The following is a 22,064-nucleotide window of genomic DNA, read 5'->3' as shown; positions in this document are numbered from 1 at the left end:
GGGGAAATTTGTTCACATTTCATATATCCATATTTTTATACACTTGCTATTGTGCTATATCTTTGAAATGTAATGACTCAAGAAAATTACGTTTAGTATCATAGAATTCCTCATGTTGGTAATTTATGATAATGGATGTCACTGTAGATTTAGGAGTCATTTATATTGTCCACCTTTCCTATTACTGCTAGATTAAATAAATTCCTCATATCGAGTTTAGCTACATTTTTCAGTTTTCTAGTCTGTACCACTCACTTTCAGTATATTTATAATCCTTTCATCTGGTCTTTGTAGTTTCAAAATGATGCCTTGGATATTTTAAGTTTTGAGCAATCAATGCCCTTTTCAAATTGCCCTCTTAAGATTTTTGTAAAATAATATTCTCCATAATACAACTTTAAATTGCCTGCCTTTCCCTTACTAGACTTAATCCAAGAAGGCTAATTGAACATTAAGCATTTTAATCATCCCATGCTGTCAAACCTGTCTGCTCATTACTGAGAATTGGATAGGCCATAAGCTTAACTGTGTTCCTGGCAATATAACTAGAGTCAAAGCTTGATAATATAATTAGTACATAACTATGGAATTTGTCCTGATCTTTACTAACATCTATGCAAAAATATTATTTCAACAAATATACATTGAATATAACCAAATTCATGGTACTTCATTAGGGCTTTGGAGGATGCAGAGATGGGCGGGCTACAGTATTTATCTCCAGAGTTCGAAAGAGAATTCAAAATTTCTAATAACTACAAGATGTCCCAGAATAAGATAATAAACACAAGAACGATGCAAACAAAAATGTTATATGCTATACAGACATATAAGAAGTATAAGGAAATGACGATTCAGATATAAAAATTGTCATTACAGTCCATGTGCAAGCAATGCTCGGATGTGCCTGTAGGGCGATTCAAACTTTCCAGATGACATAGCGCATGTTAGATCTCAGGAAGTGCATCTGGAGCTTTCAATTAGCAATGCCTTATAGAAACGGTTAGCACAGGAGACAGCTACCAACACAGAAGGATATTCTCATCTAAAACAAGATGAGGCTTCCTGGCAGCAGTATATTGTAGAAGAGCAGTGTTTATTTGGAAATGTAGAGGTTATTTTTTGAAAAATGTCCATAATATAGTAAAATGTGGACAACTTTTTTCCTTCCTTCTCTAGAATCTGCTACGGGACCCCTAGTCAAGGCGCTGGTACTATTTTTAAATGTATTCATTGAGCAAACAACACCTTTAAAAGACATTTCAAAGTGAGCTGCAAATTCAAACAGCACAGGATGTGGAACCAATGTAGGTGTAAATGTGAATCCATTTTATCCCTTTTATCCACGTAGATCAATTAGTCTTGCGTTATTATTCTCTGTGTGAATGCAGTCTCAGCGTTAGGAGTTACTATGAATGTGAATTACCCTGATTATGCTTTTTCTTATGATGGTTTTATCTATACTTATCTACTGAGCTTGAATGAAAATTTTCTAATGCAATGATAGCTATATGCATCTAATTGAAGACTTACACAGAGCTAAGAAAGAGACTGGGAAAGCAAAAATCATAATATGCACCTGCTCCAATTTTAACCTGTTGTATACAACTTCCAAAGAAAATCTAATAAAAAAAAATCACACTTTTCCATGTGATTGAACAGATTTCATGACTTAAATACCCTACTTAAGTCTCCCTGGAAGTGACCTATTCCAGGAAAAATTACTGTCATGTATGGTAGATGAGTTACCTTGAGTGGGGATTAAGGGCAAAGGGAGAGGAGATAGGTAGTTGCAAGATCATAAATTAATAACCTTCTATGTTTTCTCTCAGTCTCTGTGGAAATCTCATATTCTTTCCTAATGGTTCTTCTTCTTCAGTATATATTCAGCTAGAAGGGCTACTCAACTCCCATGAGCTGTGGTCATGGAATCCACACACACCAAAAGATCCACATATATGTGGTCAATTGATTTTCATAGAGATGCCAAAGTAATTTAATGGAAAAAGAATAGTCTTTTCAACATACAGAGTTGAAACAACTGGATGTCTACATGGCAAAAATGAATCTCAATTCTTACCTCACAGAAAAACTAACCTGAAAAAGATGATTGATCCATGCACAGAAGATAAAACAAAACAAAATTCTAAAAGGAAACAAAGTATAAAATCTTTATGACTTTGGGTTAGACAAAGATTTCCTGGGATACAAAAATCAAAATCCATAAAAGAAAAATATTAGTAAATGAGATTTAATCAAATGTCAAACTTCCTTATTTGAAAGACACTATTAAGAAAATAAAAATAAAAGCCAGAGAGAGGAGAAAAGTTATTTGCAATACATATGCAGTACACTGACAAAGGACTCATATTCTGAATATATAAAGAATTCTTACACCAAATAGTAAGAAGACAAACACTTGAATTAAGAATGGGCAAACAATTTGAATATATGCCTCACAAGGGAAGATATACAAATGGCGAATAAACACATGAAAAGGTGCTCAACATTACAGTGAACAGGAAATACCAATTAAAACTGAACACTCTATTAGGCATGAGGGACTCATTGGTGAAAAAATTCAACATAGTTCTTGCCTTTATGGCTTTTACAGTGTAATGATAGATACAAACAAGCTAATAGGCTTTTACAAACAATTAGATAAGTGCTGGGATAGGAAAAATACAGGTGCTTTGGGGGTGATGAGAGAGGAGATCCTAACAAAGACAAGAGGTTGGACAAGAGGATTATCAAGGCAGGCTTTCTGGTAAAAGTGAATTTAAGTTGAGATCAATAAGATAAATGGAGACAACTTGAGCAAAAGCGGTATGAAGATGATAAGCATGGACAAGGAACAGCACAATGCGGAAAGTCGTGATGAAGAGAGAAAGCATGACAAGTTCAAGAATCTGAAAGAAAGTTACTATGGCTGGTTGGAGAAAAACCACAGGGGTGAGAGATGGAAGGTGGTGGTAAGAGATAAAGGAGCAATTAAATCAAAGGTCAGAACACATAAGTCTTTATTGGCTGTCATAAGAAACGTTAACTTTATTGTAAGAACAACACATGGAAAGCATAGAAAGATGTTAAACACAGGAGTATATCTGACTTGCTGTTTAAAAGGATCACAGAGAGGGGAGAGAAATCATGGCTAATTCACAAGTTTTTGTCTTGAACAATTGGGCAGATGCTGGTATACTATGTATGATAGAAAATATAGTAGAAGAAGCAATTAGAGATGAATTAAGTTTTGTAGACGTGGTTGGTTTGACATGTGAATAGGATATTGAAATGAAGTTTTACATATGAAGCTCAGGAGCTAGATCTAGCCTAAAGATATAAATTTGGGAGTCATTTGTAGAATAAAGAATATGATGTGAAAAGTGCTATGATAGCAATATGTACAGAATATCATAAAAGCCCAATGATCATCTCTACTGGTTATCTTTTGCTGTGTGGCAAACTACCACAAACTTAGTTGCTTAAAAAAACACACATTTATTATACCACAATTTCTGTGAGTCAGGAATATAGACATGGCTTATTTGGGTCCTTTTCTTTAGACCCTGTAACAAAGCTACAATCAAGATGTCAACCAGGGCTGATATCTCATCCGAAAGTGCAGCTGGGGGATCCACTTCCAAGCTCATGTAATTGTTGGCTAGATTTAGTTCCTTGATGGTTGTCAGCTGGAACCTTCTTAGTTTCTTGCCATGTGAGCCTCCCCACAGGGCAGCACACAACACGGCAGCTTGCTTCATTAAAGTTACCAAAGGAAAGAATCTGCTAACAAGGTAATAGTTATAATCTCTTGTAATCTAAGCATGGATATTATATCCATTCAATGTTGAAGTATTCCATTGGTTAGAAGCAAGTTTCTCAATGAAAGGGGATTACAAAAAGCCATAAATCAATATAGGCAGAATTATTTGGGGCTACCTATAAGCTACCTACCTCTCCATCTCTACCTAGAAGAGGCTAAAAAAAAAAGCTAACAAAAGGTAAAAAAGTGACACATGAATTTGAGAGAAGATATGTGAATTCTAAATAGTCAAAAAAAAAGGGGGGGGGCAGACTAGTGATGCCTCAGTTTTCCATCTTAATATTGATTAGCAAAACTTCCATACTTTCCTATGTCAAGATTGGACCAAATTGATCAAAAATTTTAAAAGTTATAATAAATCTAGTATATAGCATGACAAAATGAATCCAGCTAGGAATAATCCAATGGAGTTGCTTTTTCAAGGAAAACCAACATGAAAGGTGTTAAAAAAAAATAAAACTGTAAGAAGTTATCCTGTTTAAACTCTCAACACAGTGGGTATAAAGGGAACATACTTCAACATAATAAAATCCATACATGACAAACGTACATTCAACATTATACTCAATAATGAAAAGCTGAAAGCATTTCCTCTAAGATTAGGAACAAGACAAGGATCCCTATTCTTACTTTTATTTAATATAGTATTGGAATTCCTGTACTTCCAATTAGACAAGAAAAAATAAAATAAAAGGAATCCAAATTGGAAAGAAAAAGAAGTAAAACTGTCACTGTTTGCAAATGACTTAATAATATATATAGAAAATTCTAAAGATGCCACCAGAAAAATATTAGAACTAATAAATGAATTCAGTAAAGTTGCAGGATACAAAATTAATATACAGAAATGTGTTATATTTCTATAACTAACCAAACTATCAGAAAGAGAAATTAAGAAATCAATCCCACTTACAATTGCATCAAAAAGAATAAAATACATATGAATAAATCTAACTAAGGAGGTAAAAGACCTGTACTTGGAAAACTAGAAGACATTGATGAAAGAACTTGAAGATGACACAAACAGATGGAAAAATATACCATGCTCATGAATCAGAAGAGTTAATACTATTAAAATGACCATACTACCTAAGACAATATACAGACTCCATGCAAGTCCTATCAAAATACCAATGGTATTTTTCACAGAACTAGAATAAATAATTCTAATGTTTGTATGAAAACAGAAAAAACATTGAATAGCAAGAACAACCTTAAGAAAGAAGAACAAAGGTGGCATTATCATGCTCCCTTATTTCAAACTATACTGCAAAGCTATAGTAATCAAAACAGTATGGTACTGGCACAAAAACAGACACATAGATCAATGGAATTGAATAGAGAGCCCAGAAATGAACCTATATTTAAATTTCACTTAATCCATGACAAAGGAGGCAAGACTATACAATGGGGAAAAGGCAGCCTCTTCAGTAAATGGTGTTGGGAAAACTGGACAGCTGTATGCAAAGAATCAGATAGGACTACTTTCTCACACCATGTACAAAAATGAACTCAAAATGGTGGGGGGAGGGTACAGCTCAGTGATAGCACTCATGCATAGCGTGCACAAGGTCCTGGGTTCAATCCCCAGTACCTCCATTAAAGATAAATATATAAAAAACCTAATTACCACCCCTACCCAAAAAAAAAAAAACAAAAAAACAAAAAAACAAACAAAAAAAAACAGAACTCAAAATGGATTAAAGACTTAAATGTAAGTCCTTGAAGAAGCCTTCTAGGAAGATCTTCTTCCTAGAAGAAAACACAGATAATACTCTCTTTGACATCAGTCTTAGCAATATTTTTTGAATGTGTTTCCTCAGGCAACAGAAACAAAAGCAAAAATAACCAAATGGGGCTACATCAAACTAAAAAGCTTTTGCACAGAAAAGAAAAGTATTTGCAAAATGAAAAAGCCACCTACTGAATAGGTGAAGATATTTGCAAATGATATATCTGATAGGAGGTTAATATTCAAATTATACAAAGAGCCCATACAACTTAGTATCAAAAAACAAACAACCCAATTAAAAAATGGACAAAGGACCTGAATAGACATTTTTCCAAAGAAGACATAGAGATGACCAACAGACACGTGAAAAGACATTCAACATCGTTAATTATCAGGGAAATGCAAATCAAAGCCTCAGTGAGATATTACCTCATACCTGACAAAATGACTATTATCAGAAAGGGAACAAATAACAAGCACTGGAGAGGGTGTGGAGAAAAGGGAACCCTGGTGCACTGCTGGTGGGAATGTAAACTGGTGCAGCCACTATGGAAAATGTTATGGCAGTTCCTTAAAAAGTTGAAAATAGAACTACTGCACAATCTAGCAATTCCACTGCTGAGTATTTTTCCAAAGAAAACAAAAATATTAATTTGAAAAGATACATGAACTCCTATGTTCACTGCAGCATTATTTACAATAGCCAAGACATGGAAGCAACTAAGTGCCCATCAATAGATGTGTAGATAAAGAAGATGTGATACGTACATAAAATGGAATATTACTCAGTCATAAAAATAATGAAATCTTGCCATTTGCAACAACATGGATGGACCTGGAGGGTATCATGCTAAATGATGCCAGACAGAGAAAGTTAAAAATCGTATGACTTCACCTTTGTGTAGAATCTAATAAAGAAAACAAATTAAAAAATAACAAAAGAGAAACAGAGTCATAGATACAGAGAACAAATAGGTTGCCAGAGGAGAGATGGGTGGGGGATGGAGAGAAATAGGTGAGGGAGATTAAGAGGTGCAAACTTTCAGGTACAAAATAAATGAGTCATGAGTATGAAATGTACAATGTGGGGAATATAGTCAATAATTACAAAATATTTTTGTGTGGTGACAGATGGTAAATAGACTTAATTGTGATCATTTCAAAATGTACAGAAATATCAGATGTACCCAGGAACTAATACAGTATTGTATGTCAATTATACTCCAAATAAACAAACAAAATCATAGAAAAAGAGATCAGATTTGTGGTTTTCAGAGGTGGGGTTGGGGAGGGGTAATTGGTTAAAGTTGATTAAAGGTACAAACTTCCAGCTATAAAATACATAAACCGTAGGGATGTAAAGTACAACATGATTAATATAATTAACACTGCTGCACATTACAGATGAAAGTTGTTGAGAGAGTAAATCCTAAGAGCTCTCATCACAAGGAAAAATTATTGTTTTCCTTTTTCTCTTATTTTGTGTCTAATTGAGATGATGGATGTTCACTAAACATATTGTAATCATTTCATGATTTATGTAAGTCAAATCATGATGCTGTAAACCTTAAAATTATACAGTGCCGTATGCCAATTATACCTCAAAACTGGAAGAAAAAAAAGTTATCCTATTTGCAAATGTACACGTGACTAGGGAAAAGAATATTACGTATTTAGAGTAGAAGTCATGGTGGTAAAAAGAAACACGGCAGAATGAGTAAGTATGACTGAGAGAGGATTAATTTAGGCATTACCAAGAGTTAAGGGGACAAAATCTGTTTCTAAGCTTGCATTGTTTGTGGTTTAGCTTCCTAAACAGGAATAGACACATTGGGGGTTGAGAATCCCAAACATCTGGGCACTGGATAGGTTCTGAGGTGACAGGAAAAGGACAAAACAGTAAGAAATGCCTTCAAGTTTTAAAAATTGAAGTAATGCCAGGAATACTCCTTTCCAGAAATCCTGAAATCACATTTTGATGTTAGGGGGAAACACGCATCATAGACAATAAGTGTATAGAGGGGAAAGTGTAAGATCTTTAAAAAAAGACAAAAAATATCTTTGGTATTTGATACCCTGAATAAACAATTTTTATCAGATTATTCATTCACAATGCATTTATCTAACAAATATTTACTAAGTGACAGTTGAAAGTTTAAATGAAAATAGTTTGGGACGTTTTTTAAAGTAAGAAACTATAATGGTACAAATTAATACTCAAGCCTGGTGCTAGGTTATCTATATCACAGCTGGAACATGGCAGAGGGATAGAGAAAAAATAAAATAAAGAGCTCTCAGATCTATGCCACCTATGGCTAAAATAAAGTTGAGATTTCTTTTCTGGCTCTAATGATAGAAAATATTCCTGACTTGGGGACACAAAGTGACAATTCAGAAACCCTGACAGAAAGAAGGAAGTTAAGTTCAGAACATACTACCGTAAGTAATAATTTCAAGAGCTTCTCTGATTGTTGTCCTTCTCAAAGGAAAAACCTGACAGGTGCTATAGGTATGGAATAGAAGAAAAAATAAGGTACCCAACCGAAAGAAAAGATAAGGAAACTACGTCAAGTGTAACATTTGGTTCTCTTACTGCACTCCATAGTAAAGTCAGATAGCTACCATTTTGCTTTTCCAGAGACACATTCTTTCCTTTTCCTGTCTCTTCATCCAGCAACAAACCGTGATCACACAGGTGGGCCTGTGATCCAGGATGGGCCAGACTTTGTATCATCTCAACCGTGGTGATTGATTTGGAATGGGTATCCATCCCAAAGAGGGACCACCAGATCTCTCTCCTGTGATTGATGTACAGATTCTGAGAGACAGGAACTAACTCTTTCCAGTGATGTTGCTACAAAGATGTGCTAACAGCCTAATGGCCAACAGCTATCTTCCCTTCAATGGGAAAAAATGCCCATGTTGCCTAGAAATGAAGAGATAAAATGCTAGCTGGTTGGTGATACTTTTGAACTCTCAAAAAATCATGAAGGATGCCTATTCCAGTGCGTTTAAGAACAGAAATCTAAAAAGAGAATTGGATTTTTGCTATTTTGTTATTTACTGTCAAAAGAATCTAGACTAATAAACTCTACTGACAACATGAATACTCCATGTTTTGAAAGATATTGTCTACTATATTGCACTTGTTAATTAGAAAGTAATTTGTTTTACATTTTTAATAACTGAGAAATGTTTATATCTATTCTAAACTTCTAATCAGGATAAGAAAATTAGAATCACTAACTGAGTTGACAGAATTCCGACCACAGGAAAGAAGTATAATGCTTCACTAGCCTTTGGAAACTAATTAGGTACACTTACAACTTCTGTGAAATTTTTCAAAATATTACAAAGGTTTGGGGACCTCCACGACTACCCTCAGAGCGCTCTAGATTCCAGAGACTCATTATGCTCACAAAAATAAGTCTCTTCTAGCAATTATAATACAAGAATGTAGCACGCTACTGCCATGCTTATGTCTCCTATCAGACCTTCAGATTTTTGGAGATAAGGAGAGTGGTGCAAAAATTGCTAGCTTTTCCCTAATACCTATTTTCTCATTCTCCCACGATGACAGAGCCTCTATTTTTGGTCTTGGTACATGGTCATGTACTTTTGCAGATGGGTATTGTCGTATGAAGTTCTGGACAATGACATGTAAGTGTGGATGTTGTGTAAGCTTGAGGCCAAAACTTCTTTAAGAAATAGCTGACAGTTTTTCTGATTCCATTTAAGGAGTGAGCACAGGTGGTACCCATCCTCTGTCTCTCTACTTTGTCCAGGGAACATGAATGCCAGTTTGGACCATGACAACAAAGATGGCAGGAAATCCCCTGGAAATAGGCGACATACCCTGTACTGCCTATTATCTGGGGGTTTCCTGTTAGTAGCAGTCAAACTATTCTAAATAATATAGTAGGTATCTTTCATTTATGATCCCCCCCAAACCTAATAATGTGTATGCACTCAATAAGTAACTGCTGGACAAAGAAAGATTAACTTAATGAAATATCATCAATTAATTATCAAAATATTATATTCCCCAGTTAGGACAGCTATGAAATATTGTTAAAATCATTTCACCAATGAGTTAAAAGAGAAGTATTTACCATCATCATTCTTTCCTGGTAAAATGAAGGATTTGGCTGAGCCTATCCTGGATAAGTCAGGCATTGTACTGATGGAACCACCATACCAAATAATCCATTCAATTGGTTTAAAACTGTTTAGTCTAAATAAAGCCATCAGATTCTCTCCTGGCTCGGGTTTCTCAGACTCTGACTAGAGAGTTACCCCTGCCCGTACTTTCCTGGACTTCCTGACTTAGATTAAAACTCTTACTTGGGGGACTATGAGTTCCCAAACATTTCTATCTGTTAGAATCTTAGAATCTCTTTTTACATTAATAAAAATCATCAATAATTCTGGTTATTTTGAAATAAACTTTGCCAAATTCTGTAAACCTAATTTACCGTCTTCCTGTGACCTAAGTAACAAGCACCTCAGATCTAAAAATGTTATGGAGCAATCAGAACCTATGCTTCAGCAATTTTCTTGAAATCCATTTGTTCATTCAATAAATGTGTATTTTCCTCAGTAAGTTTTCAATCTGGAATTTGGAAGATGGTTCTGGTTTCATCCTCTCAGCTGTCTACCTTCTGCATCATATATATGATCACACACACACACACACACACACACACACACACACACACACACACATCTGTCTCCACTATTTTGGAAACAAGTGTTCTTTTTCATACTTTTCACATTCCTGTCTGCATCCACCCAGCCCTAATCCTTGCATGGTGTTTAGACCATGGTAAAAGCACTGAAAATATTTCTTAAATAAATAACAATAACAAAAACCATAGTTCAAAAGCCTAGAAAAGGAGAAATAAATATTGTTATAGCAAGTAAGCGAAGAAAGAAAGAAGGAAGTAGACACTTTCAGCAACACATTTACCCATTGTTTGCCCTTCACTGGACCTTTGGTTTATGCATTTATGGTTCCTCTGGTGCTGTAGCTGCTGCTGGACTCTAGAGATCAGACCTCTTTTCTGCAATGGATCAAAACCTGATTATGGTTTTGGATCAAAATCAGAGAAGCACTTTGAGGTCTTCAGGCTTGTGAACTCTGACAACACAACGATGTTGGATCAAAGTGTCAGTGGCAGAGCACCTATTTCGTGTAGAATGTGTAAATCCTGGGGAGTTAAAGGTTTTCAGAATTTCTGTGTCTGACTTTTCTGACATTATTTTAAAACTTTGATATAGTTTAGCTGGCTCACTTTTCTGAGTCTACATTCATGTATCGCAGTAACTCTTCAATAGTATCTTTATGAGAAAATTTAACTTTTGAAAAAAAATGAGTTTAATATTATTTTTTAATTGGGAGACACCCAATAAAAATTCATTAATTCACTCAGTCAGTAATGTACATACTATCCATAGGGTGAGGTGTTACAAGTAAAAAATAGACCTGTCTTCTAGGACTTTACCACCTAGTATTAAAGATGAAATATGTACATCAAAAATAACAACTTGAAAAACACAATGAGAGGTTCTGATTCCAGTGACAGCATACTAACTTGTACAGGACTAACTCCTAATGCCAAGAACAACCTCGAAGGCTGGATAAAACACGAACTAAAAAAATCTCTTGGAAAACATTGGGGAGCCATCAAGGAAGCAAGGATATGAGGAATCAAAGTCCTTAGAGAAGGAAAGTACAAAGAGACAAGCCTGGCACTTAGCTCTACTTTTCCCTTCAAAGCATCTGCTGATTTGTAGGCAGTCACTGAGAGGCCGAGAAGCTAAGCAAAATTTTAGACTAATGGGGCTTGGGAGTAAAAAATTGAAGTTCCAGTCCCCCAGAGAGAAGAGACCATGGTAAATATCTAAGGTTTTCAGTTGAGACCCTGGAAAGGACTACTCACTAGAAAAAAAGGTTAACAAGAAAGAGACCAGCCCACAGGGTATCAAATTCGAATCATCTCAATCTCAAATTGAATTATAGTAATTTGCTCCCAGGCTAACTGCCTTCCAGGAAAAAAATAAACCCTCTGTGAAGGAAGATACTATGACCCAGAATCAAATTATTTCTATATTTTTTATATACAAAATCCAAAACCAAATTTTTTAATAAAAATCTATTAGGTAAACCAATAGAAGAGACCAAGGAGGGAAAAAGTAAATAATGGGAAAGAACCTGTGGGAAACACAAATACTGAAGTTATGTATAAACTAGAAATAACTGTGTCTAATGTATTCAAGAAAAATATGGGAAGATAACTCAGCCGGTAACTGAAAAGTCACACAGAAGTTCTACAATCAGAAAACTTCAAAACTGAAAGTGAAACTCCAAAGGCAGGTTCAATAGCAGACTAGATGCAGCTGAAGAGAGGACTGGTGAACTGAATGATAGGTCAGCAGTAAGGATCCAGGCTTAACCACAGGAAAGGTTTAACATATGTGTAACTGACGTCCTAGACAGAGAAAAGAGTGAGAACATTTGAAGATATGCAGCCAAAGTTTTTCTCAAACAAGAAAGACATTAAGCCATGGATTTAAGAAATACTTTAAACTAGAAGAAGGGTAAGTACAAAGAAAACAACACTTACACATCTCAAAATACAACTGGAAAAAAAACTAAGAGAAAATCTCAAAAGCGGTCAAATGGAAAAAAAAGACACCTTAATTTCAAAGGAGCAACAATAATACTGACTGATGGCTTCTCAGTAGAAATAATGAAACCAGAAGCTGTTGTTAATGCCATCTTCAAAACTGCCAACCTTGACTTTTAGCACCAGTGATAATGTCTTATAACTATGAAGTCAAAACAAAAGACATTTTCACAGAAATGAATTTGTCACCAGTAAACTTGGCCTGAAATAAATATAAAAGGATTTCTTAAGACAGAAGATAGAAATTTATTCTAAATGGAAATACATAAAGAAGTAGATTTTATGTATTTAGAAATAGAAAGATTGATATGTAAGTAAATACATATTGATAGCATATGATAAATTTATGGAATTTAAAATATGTTAAATAGAAATATTTGACACAATAACTAAAAGGTATAAGAAAGAAAAATAAAGATTTCTAAATTTCTTCTATCATCCAGGAAATGGTAAAAGTGCAAATTTACATTAGACTTTAATAAGTCAAGGATGAACTGTGATCTCGAGGTAACCACTAAAAATAAATAAAAATGAAAAATGATACAATTAGCAAGCTAATAGGAATATAAAATATAATAAGAATACTTAATCCAAAAGCAGGCAATAAAGTATAGATGACGGAGTATAAAACAAATGGTACAAAAAGAATCCAAATCGTAAGATAGTAGGTTTTCACTCCAATATATCAGTAAATAAATTAAATGTACTAATTGACAAAGAATGACACAGGAAAAATATACTGTTTATAAGCGATATATATTAAATATAGACAGAATAGCTGAAGATTAAAAGATAAAAATTGATAAACTGTACAAACACTAATCAAAGAAAGCTAATACATCTGGACCAACATCAAAGTAGATATGAAGGCAAGAAGCCTCACTAAAGCTAAAGCAGAGATAAAAGTCAAGCCATCAGGCAGATATAAAACTTTCAAATGTGTTTTCACCCAATAACAGAACCTCAAATTATACACAGCAAAAACTGACTGAAATAAAATGAGAGGTGGAAAAGACCACAACCATATTGGGATATTTTGACAAACTATGTTCAGAAACTGATAGAGAAGTCAGTTAAAAACCCAGCAAGAATTTAGAAGTTCTAATTAATGTAAATAACAAAATTATTATAACTGAAATATATTGAACACTGTACTTCAAAATAAAAGAATATGTATTCTTTTAAAGTTCACATGGAAGATTTTTCCAAAACTGAGCATATGATGAACCATGACACAAGTCTCTAAACATTTCAAAAGATGGGGACTGTACCAAAGGTTGTCTTGCCAGAGTGAAATAATGCCATTTAAAAAAATATATAGGTACCTAGAGAATCATCAAACATTTGGAAATTATACACACACACACAAACATATGTATATGTGTGTGTGTGTGTATATATATATATATACTTCCAAATAACTCATGGATAAAAGAAGAAGGTTGCAGAGAAATTAGAAAATATTTTAAACTGGATGATAGTGAAGACATGACATATTAGCATATATAATTCAGCTAAAGATATCCATAGAGGTAAATGTATTGTTTCAAAGATACAGATTAGGGAAAAAAGAAAAGCTAAAAAGCTATGAACTAGGCATCCATTTCAGGAAGGTTGAAAAAGAACCACAAAATAAATCCGAAGAAAGAAAAAGTTGGAAGCACACGTAACCCCAAGACTCCCCCAAGTGGGGAGACGAACAGGCAAAATCCCTTCTTCCATAAAACGTATGCTATCTGGATCTCTCCTTGACTGTGTCTCCTAATTTTCTCCACCCTTTCGCTATAGGTAACTCCTTGTCATTCACAGAGCAATGATGCTTCTGTTTTCTCCCACCCTACCTGTCGTCATAATCCCCAGTGACATAGAGGTAGCCAGCATGTTGAACAAACAATTGTAAGATTGTGACTTTGTGCTTCATATAGTCTCTTTAAAGTTTATTGAGTGGAGGTGATTTTTCTTTGCCCCAAGAAAAAGATTTGGACTTTTTTAGTAGCTTTCAGATAATACAGCTCCACCTGGCCATTCATGTCATTACAAACAAGTCTCAATTCAGAAATTGAAGTATTTTGTCCCATGTAACAGTGAATATTCTGAATATGATTTAGCAATCAAGTCTTCTCCCCTCCCCAGCTCTAGGTCCTTCAACTCTTCTTCTGTTAGTTTCCTCTCCCATTTGCTATGCTGTTTGGCTCCGCACTGAAGTCTTGGGGTTTGGATATGTGTGCTTAATTGGCTAGGTAGCTTCCAGGCATGTGGGCTTGGAGGATGTTAACCAGCTGACTCTCTTACCAAAGTTCTTTAAAGGTTCCCCACAGGGTCCCGTTCTCCTGCAGTTCTCTTGACCTGGTTGACGGATCTATATTCTAGGCAGCTCCTTTGCTGTGAGAAGCCACATCAGTAGAGACACACTTTCCTGGCTCTGTCACCAAAACAGGTAGGGAGTTTTTCACCCTCTGGATTTCCCCACTAGGGATTAATACCCTAATCTACCATCTGCTTTAGTTGTCATAGGTGGGTCAAGCACCAACTTTCTGTTCTACTCAAATTCAGGTAACAGATTTCATGGTTCTCCCAAAGTTTTCCTTGTTGGTTTTGGGATTAGAGAATAGAACCTTTCCTCAAAGAAAGGGTTGGGACTCAGAGTGGTGGCTCTCTCCAAAAAAATGCCTTCACCAGTTGCTCCCACAAAAATTGGCCAGTTCTGCCTTCTAGTCAAAGTTAAGTGGAGAAGAGTGGCATATGGGCATATAGGAGGAGGAGGGAGAGTCAGTGAGTGGCATCTGTCAGCCTGTGGCTGCATCTGCTCTCCACCTGTACCCTTCCACACCCCAATATTTCAAAAGACTTCAGTCTTTAGCCTGACATTGAAATCTTCACACTGAACTCAAGCCTGGGATGAATTTAGCAAGCTGGAAACGCATACGAGTTCCACATCCCAGCATCTCTATCTAAACCTCAACATCCTGTGGCCAACTTTTTGCCTGATTCTTTGCCCAGGACTCTGACTCCCCTCAACACACCCTGGGGGTAGAGCTCTGATCTGAAATGCAACTGGCTGTAAGTTCCTCTCAAGGCATTATCCTGGAGCTGCTTTCAGCAGCCCTTATATCCTCCGGACAGATCCATCTGAAGTCCAGCTGGAGGAACCAGTGTACACTAGAGCTGGTGCTGCCAGAAAGCTTCACCTCTAGACTGAGTTCTCCCCAGATGGGACTCCTTAGAAAAGACATTGCCCTGGGTAAAATCAGCATTAGCTTGGGCACAGGCGATTTGGATTGCTGGTTTTCCCTAGAAGAGGCACTCCTTTTAATTGGTCCTTCCCCCTCCTTCTTCATGTCACCCTTCATTCCTTCCCCCACTCCATCCTCATGGGAGTTCCTGGTATGCACACAAGTGCCATGACTTCCCTTTAGAAAACTAGAAGGAAATCTGTGTGGATACGAGGAAGTGAGTCTTCAGCTGATGTAAGGAAGTGATGAGGGTCTCTAAGAAGTGCTGAGCATCCAGAGATTCTGAAGCAGAAGGTTCTAGTTCTTGACCTGGGAGGGGTTTCAACAGGTGTTCCCTTTATAATCTATTAAACTGTACAGTTACATTTCTTGAACTTTTTGGCATGTCTATTGTATTTACAATAAAATGCATTTTTTAAAAAGAGCATAGAGAAGTTATTTATACCCAGATGTGGTAAAAAGCAAGGTCAAGAGGAAGAAGATAGTTGATAGAAGTAAGGGATGGGAAGGATAGGTGACAGGGCTGGGGAACTATTAATTGGGAAAATTAAAGGGAGTAAGAATTAAAGTGTCTGTTATTTCATGCATGAAGATTGAAAGTCTCTCTTTTAATCCTCACATCAATTCTGTGAGGTCTAGGGGAGCAGAATTTAACACCCCAAAATAGATCTCTTTGGCATATTAATTATTTTAAGCTGGTTATTTTCTGAAAAACAGCAGATGTGGGGAAAAATCTGAAAACCAAGTAGGCGTTACCCATTTGTAAGAAACATGTATATTTATAGGGAAATCTCCAGTTGTAAGGGTGTCTCCCTTTGGGTACCAGGAAGAGGAGGATGACCAAATCTCTAGACATTCCCATCAATGGGGAAGACAAGGACTTAAATCTGCACAATTCTACTCTTGTTTATTGCGCCTTTTCCTGGTAACGTCCCACTACTGACTCTCCCCATCCTCAACATCCTCTTTTGTCTTTAGCTGAAGATGGCATTTAGGGTGAGGGCTTCAGCCGTTTTGGCGAGTTACTCAGTTCTCCTGAGTCCTTCCTATGTTTACATGCTATTAAAATTTGTTTGATTTCCTCATGTTAATATGCCTCATGTCACTTTAATTCTTAGACCAGCCAGGAGAACCTAGAAAGGTAGAGGAAAATTTCTTCCTCCCTGGCAGCAGTGAGTGCCTTCATCATTCCCCCTTTACAGATGAAGAAACTGAGATTCAGGAAACTTAAGTTAGTTGCTCAAGGTCACACTGCTGATAAGCAACTGGGCAGAATTTTATTATGGTCTAGCTGACTGCAAAGCCGGAGCTCTTTTCAAGCTGTCAGGGAGCATGAGGTCTAGAGGGAGAGGTGAGGAAGCACCTACAGGGACAGAGGAGGATCTTGCTGAGCTTTAGTGCCGGTACCGAATTAGCTGGTATGGACTTGGCCCTTAGCCCAGTGGAGGCCCCCTGCCTCAGCCGGGAAGTTTCTTTCTTCATTTCGTTCATGCAGCCAAAAATGAAACCAATGCTGAGATTGAAACCATGCAGGCTTTATTCAATGGCTGAGAATGGAGAAGCAGGAACTTAGTTCACAAATCAGCTTCTCACCTTAACGGTGAAAGCGATTTGCTTTCAAGGAGTAAGGGGAAGAGTGAGACTCACGATGGGGAGACATGTGCACTAGTTTTCTGGGTGTGGGAATTCTTATCACCACGTGACCACAAGGACACTTGCAATAGGAAAGAGGTGGGTGGAGCAGCAAGGGGGTAGGGATTGAAATCAGCTGGGAATACTGCATAACAGGCCAGCAAAGTAAAAAAAAAAAAAAAAAAAAAAGAGTTTGAGGAAGATCCTGGGAAGCCAAGAAGAACTGTAGAATGGAGGACCAAGAAGCAGGGAGCAACAGGTCAGCCCAGCAGGTGGGAGGGGAGCTCAGCGAGCAGCCGGCAGCCATCACCAGCCTCCGTGTGCGCTTGCGCGAGCCGGCTCTGCTTAAAGCGCACGGATCAGAGCGCAGCAGCGACACCCGCCACTGCGCTCGTCACTCCTGCTGCCTTCCTTCTTTTTCCTCCATGGATCTCTTGGCGATGCTTCATTCTTTCAGGACTGTATTTCCTTTAGTCTCCTTTTTTTGTCACGTGCTCCTTGAAGGACCAGGAAGCTTTGAGGAGCCCCGGCCCTGCCGGGCACAGGGCCACAGGGTTCATGACCTTGCCGCTCACACCCCTCGCCTTGGTCGTGCTCATCCCGCGAGCGGCTCGCGGAGCCCACCAGGCAGTAGTGCCGGCGGTGCTGGGCAAGAAAAGTTCTCCCGCTCCACTTTGAGGGTCTGTGACTGGTCTAATAATCAAATTGGCATAAGGCAGATTCACTGGAGAAAAACAAAGTTCACTAACGTGTATACCTCCTCTACACATGGCCGAGGCCCAGGAAAACTGGGTAACTTGCCCAAATGGCTGAAGCCACCATCCTAAATACCATCTTCAGCTGAAGACAACAGGAGTTGTTGGTGATCCTCAGTTATGGGAGGTTACCAGGAAAAGCACAGCAAACACCGGTAAGGTTGTTATGCAAACTTAAGTTGTTGCCTTCCCTATTGATAAGAGTAAATCCTTTGTATCTTACAAAGGGTAACTTCTACTTGGTTTTCAAAGCTTCTCCTGTGCCAGTCTCTTAAAGATAACCAGCTTAAAACAACCCCTATGCCTGCAACTTAAAGAGAGACACTGTATAAGAGTTGTGAGTCTAAGCTGTATACAAGGTCTTGCTGAAGCCTGTAGCCCAGGAGACAGCCACTCAGTTAGCTCCGAGGAAGCTGCTCTGAAGAGGTGGGAGAAGCCAGCTCATACATGGTTTTTTGGCTTTGAAATACATGCAGTCAAGCGTACAACTTGGTTCAAGATTATTACTAATCACAAAGTACAGAACTCTCAAGGTAATGATTTTAATCCTTTTCTATGTATGAGAGGCTGCAAGAATCTGAGGTCAATTAAAATTCTTCCTGAGATATACACGTAGCTATCTAATATCTTGTCCAAAGCACAGAGTACCACATCCTGTTACCATCTTTTTTTAAATTGAAGTACGTTTAATTTACGATGTTGTGTTAGTTTCTGGTGTACAGCATAGTGATTCAGTTGTACATACGTATATTCTTTTTCATTATACGTTATTACAAACTATTGAATATAGTTCCCTGTGCTATAAAATAGGACCTTGTTGTTTATCTATTCTGTAGAGAGTAGTTTGTATCTGCTAATCCCAAACCACACTAATTTCCTCTTAGGACGCACTGTTGGTCAGCAGCTGCAGGGGGTTGTGACTTAACCCTTGTGCAGCAGGGTGATGAACAGCATTTTCCTTAGCGATCCTGGTTTTTCTGCATCGTATGCTAAAGAGGCATATGTTGTGGTGGCAAATTCTGCCTCCCTACAGCAGACGACCGCTGATCTGATCATTTTATGTTTCCAATTTGACTGATGTCTGTAGGAGTTTCCGATGGCATGCCATGCATTTCTCTTTGGTTGGCAAGTCATCTACTGGTCTGTTCTCAGGGCACTGTCTTGCCTCAGGCTTTGAGTGGGCAGGGAGAGCGTCTAGTGAGCCTCTCATGAAGAAGCCGGCTCCTCTGCAAGCCATGGGTCCCCTCTTCTATGATTCTATTTTGCTTTTATTCTTTTTAACTTTCCTGTTGTCTGATCTTCCTGCCAAGTATTGAAGCCATGCCTAAAATCACATCAAAGTCTCTACGAAATAGATTATAATACTTTTAAATTACAGGCAGGGGAGCACTGGTTAAAAGCTTAGGCTCTGGAATCAGAAAGCATGGTCTTCAAATCCAGCCTCCAACTTACTGAAGTGTGTCGTCTTGAGCAGAACACTGATGATAGTGGAGGTGGTGCCCGTCTACCGTGTTTGGGGGCTCGCTCTGTGCTGGGCGCTGTGGCCAAGGGCATTCCATACGGCTTCTCACTTCCCACTAACAGCTCAGGGGCTCCAATACACACCCGCGTTATTGAAAGAGGAGCCCGAGGCTTTTCAGACTCACTCCTCATAAAATGCATGCCTCTGGGCAAGCCACTTAATCTCTAAGCCTCATCCACAAACACTAAAATATCTAATTTCTGCTGCTTTTGACATGATTAAATGACTTGGCAGCAGTGAGCCAAGTAAGTACGATCTGCTTAAACTAGTATTACCCTCCACCCTCCCATAGGTGAATTCTTTACATGTGATATGAAGACACCAAAAGACTACCTGGTCAGTTAGTTCCAAGAGATACAACCAAATTGAGTTGTTCTGACCAAAGTCTTCATTTTCATGACAGTTGACAATATCCACTTCAGTTTATGTTATGAAAGCAGAATTCAAGAAATAAACATATGAGATCAGGTGTCAGGCTGAAGATAAGCTAAAAATCTGGGATCACTTTGAAAACACCAGAATTGTCCCTGGATCACCTAGTGATACTTAAGCAGACAGACATCCTTTCCCACCTGCTTCCTCAGACCATCTCCACACCCACCTGTCTGAGGAAGTTCCAGGTGCCTCAGTCCTCGGCCCACCTCATAGCCTGTACTGTTACACCAAGCAACCCAAGCTCAGCTTCCCCACGGAGCACCACACAAATGCTGCTGCTTCTGGCTTCATGAGGCCTTCTGTTTATCACTCTGGACATCAATGGTCCCATAACTCCAGAGGGAAGGATCAATGCAGTCACTATTCATTTCCCTCTCTCACGACACCTCAAAGAGACGTCCTTTGCGATGACATCATCTTACACTAATGGTTTACAGAGAGTCTTCTTTTGTCTCATTAATAACTTGACTGATGTTGATAAAAGATGCCTCAAAATTCAGCTTGCCTGTCTGTGGTCCTGCTTGCTGGTAATTCCAATTATGTGCAGATGTTTTCCTGCCCTCTCCACTTCCAGACACTCACAAGGGAAAACAAAAACATTCATACGTTTTACTTTTTGTTGCCGATAGGGTGCTGTTTACAGAAAGGATAATTAGTTCCATGTTTTTGTGTGATTTCTGTTTCCAAATTCTTAAATTTATCGTTAAAAAATCAAATCGTGCTGACCAGCACACATGCCAAAAGTGACTTTCCCTGATAAATAAATGACAGGAATAAATTCAAGCCCTCTGACCTGTCTTGTGATACATACATAAAAATATTTTTCTTTAATAATTAAAGAAAAACTTTAAAGACTTCCTTTCTGACCATGACAAGGAAAGACTGGATTTATTTTTTTTTGCCTGAAAACAACTAAAAAAAAGTAAACTAAGTATATATGAAAACTTGGTTTTCAAGATAACTGAACACCAGGTAATAAAGGACAGTGATCTCTAAGAAATGCAGAACAACTGAGGTGAGCCTTATGATTGCCCCAGCTCAATACTTGACAGTTTCCAGGCTGTGTGTCAGAGAGGGGAACCCAAGCACAGACTGGTGGATACCCTGAGTAGAGAGCAGGAAGCTGGGATTCCAGAGAGACCAACGTGGCCAGACTCGGCAGGACAGAGGCCCAGGAAGGAGAAAGACGCACAGAGAGAGAACTTCTATGATTTGCGGAAGGTCCCCTGGAGTCTTCAGATGGGTATCAGCACACATTTGAGACCAGGAGATTAACCACCTAAAAGTATTAGAAGGAGTAATTGCCGGAGTTCCCACAGAGCCATGCATAGTACCCATTCTCATTAGCAAACCTGGAAAATCTTATATCCTGTAGGGCACTGAGTACAGTACTCAGAAAGTGCTTGACTGGGTAACGGGAATAATTAGCCCTGTCCTCAATACCAGTCTGGTCCTACCTAACAAACCTTAAGAGCAAAATCTGAAAGGATTAAGATGAATTCTAGTAACTTAACTGTGTCCCAAAACAAAGCTCAAGGATATTTCTAGAAATGCGAAAATGTCCATTACCCAACAAAGTAAAATCTACAATATCTGAGATTCAAAAAATGATTACTAGGAATGCAAAAAAAAACCAGGAAAAATGAAGAAAATTAGTCAATTAAAACCAATTCAGAATTGACACAGATGTTAGAATTAGAAAAAGATACTTTAAACATTATTATGTTTTCCCTATGTTCAAAAAAGTTGAGACATGAAAGGTGTAAAAGACTCATGTCAAATTTCTAGACATGAAAACTGCAGTGTGTGGGATTAAAAATACACAGGATGTAACTGACAGCAGATAACTGAGGAAGAAAAAGACTAGTGACCTTGAAGACATAGCAATAGAAGCCATCCAAAGTGAGACACAGAAAGACAAAATAAATAAAGGGAGCTTAGGATGGATCTCACTGAGAAGGTGAGTGCCACGTGATAGCCAAAGGAAGACAACCCCAGGCGTCACTGGCAAGGATGGGTCCAGAGACAGTGATCGTAAAGTATTTGACATAGTATTTAGCATTTACTAAGTTCTCAGAAGATTAGATTCAGCACTGCTGCTGCTGCTGCCTTCCTTGTTAAATAGAATCTGGACAGAAGAAGGGGAAGGGAACTCATGCTGATAGGTTTCTTTTGCTAGGTGCTCATCTAGGCATGTCTGTATATATTGACTCATGTAATCCTCAAAATAACCCTGTATCATG

At 37.8% G+C, this 22,064-nt stretch overlaps 1 protein-coding gene across 2 annotated transcripts in view; it reads left to right on the top strand.

Moving 5' to 3' along the window:
- ST6GALNAC3 (ST6 N-acetylgalactosaminide alpha-2,6-sialyltransferase 3) overlaps nucleotides 1-22,064 on the top strand; it is a 561,430-nt gene that overhangs the window by 528,617 nt on the left and 10,749 nt on the right. The gene's annotated exons all lie outside the window — the stretch shown is intronic.

Source organism: Camelus bactrianus, chromosome 13 (assembly GCF_048773025.1).
Source record: "Camelus bactrianus isolate YW-2024 breed Bactrian camel chromosome 13, ASM4877302v1, whole genome shotgun sequence".
NCBI classification, from domain to species: Eukaryota; Metazoa; Chordata; class Mammalia; order Artiodactyla; family Camelidae; genus Camelus; species Camelus bactrianus.
Note: the sequence above shows the minus strand (reverse complement) of the source record. Positions and strands in the feature narration are given on the sequence as shown.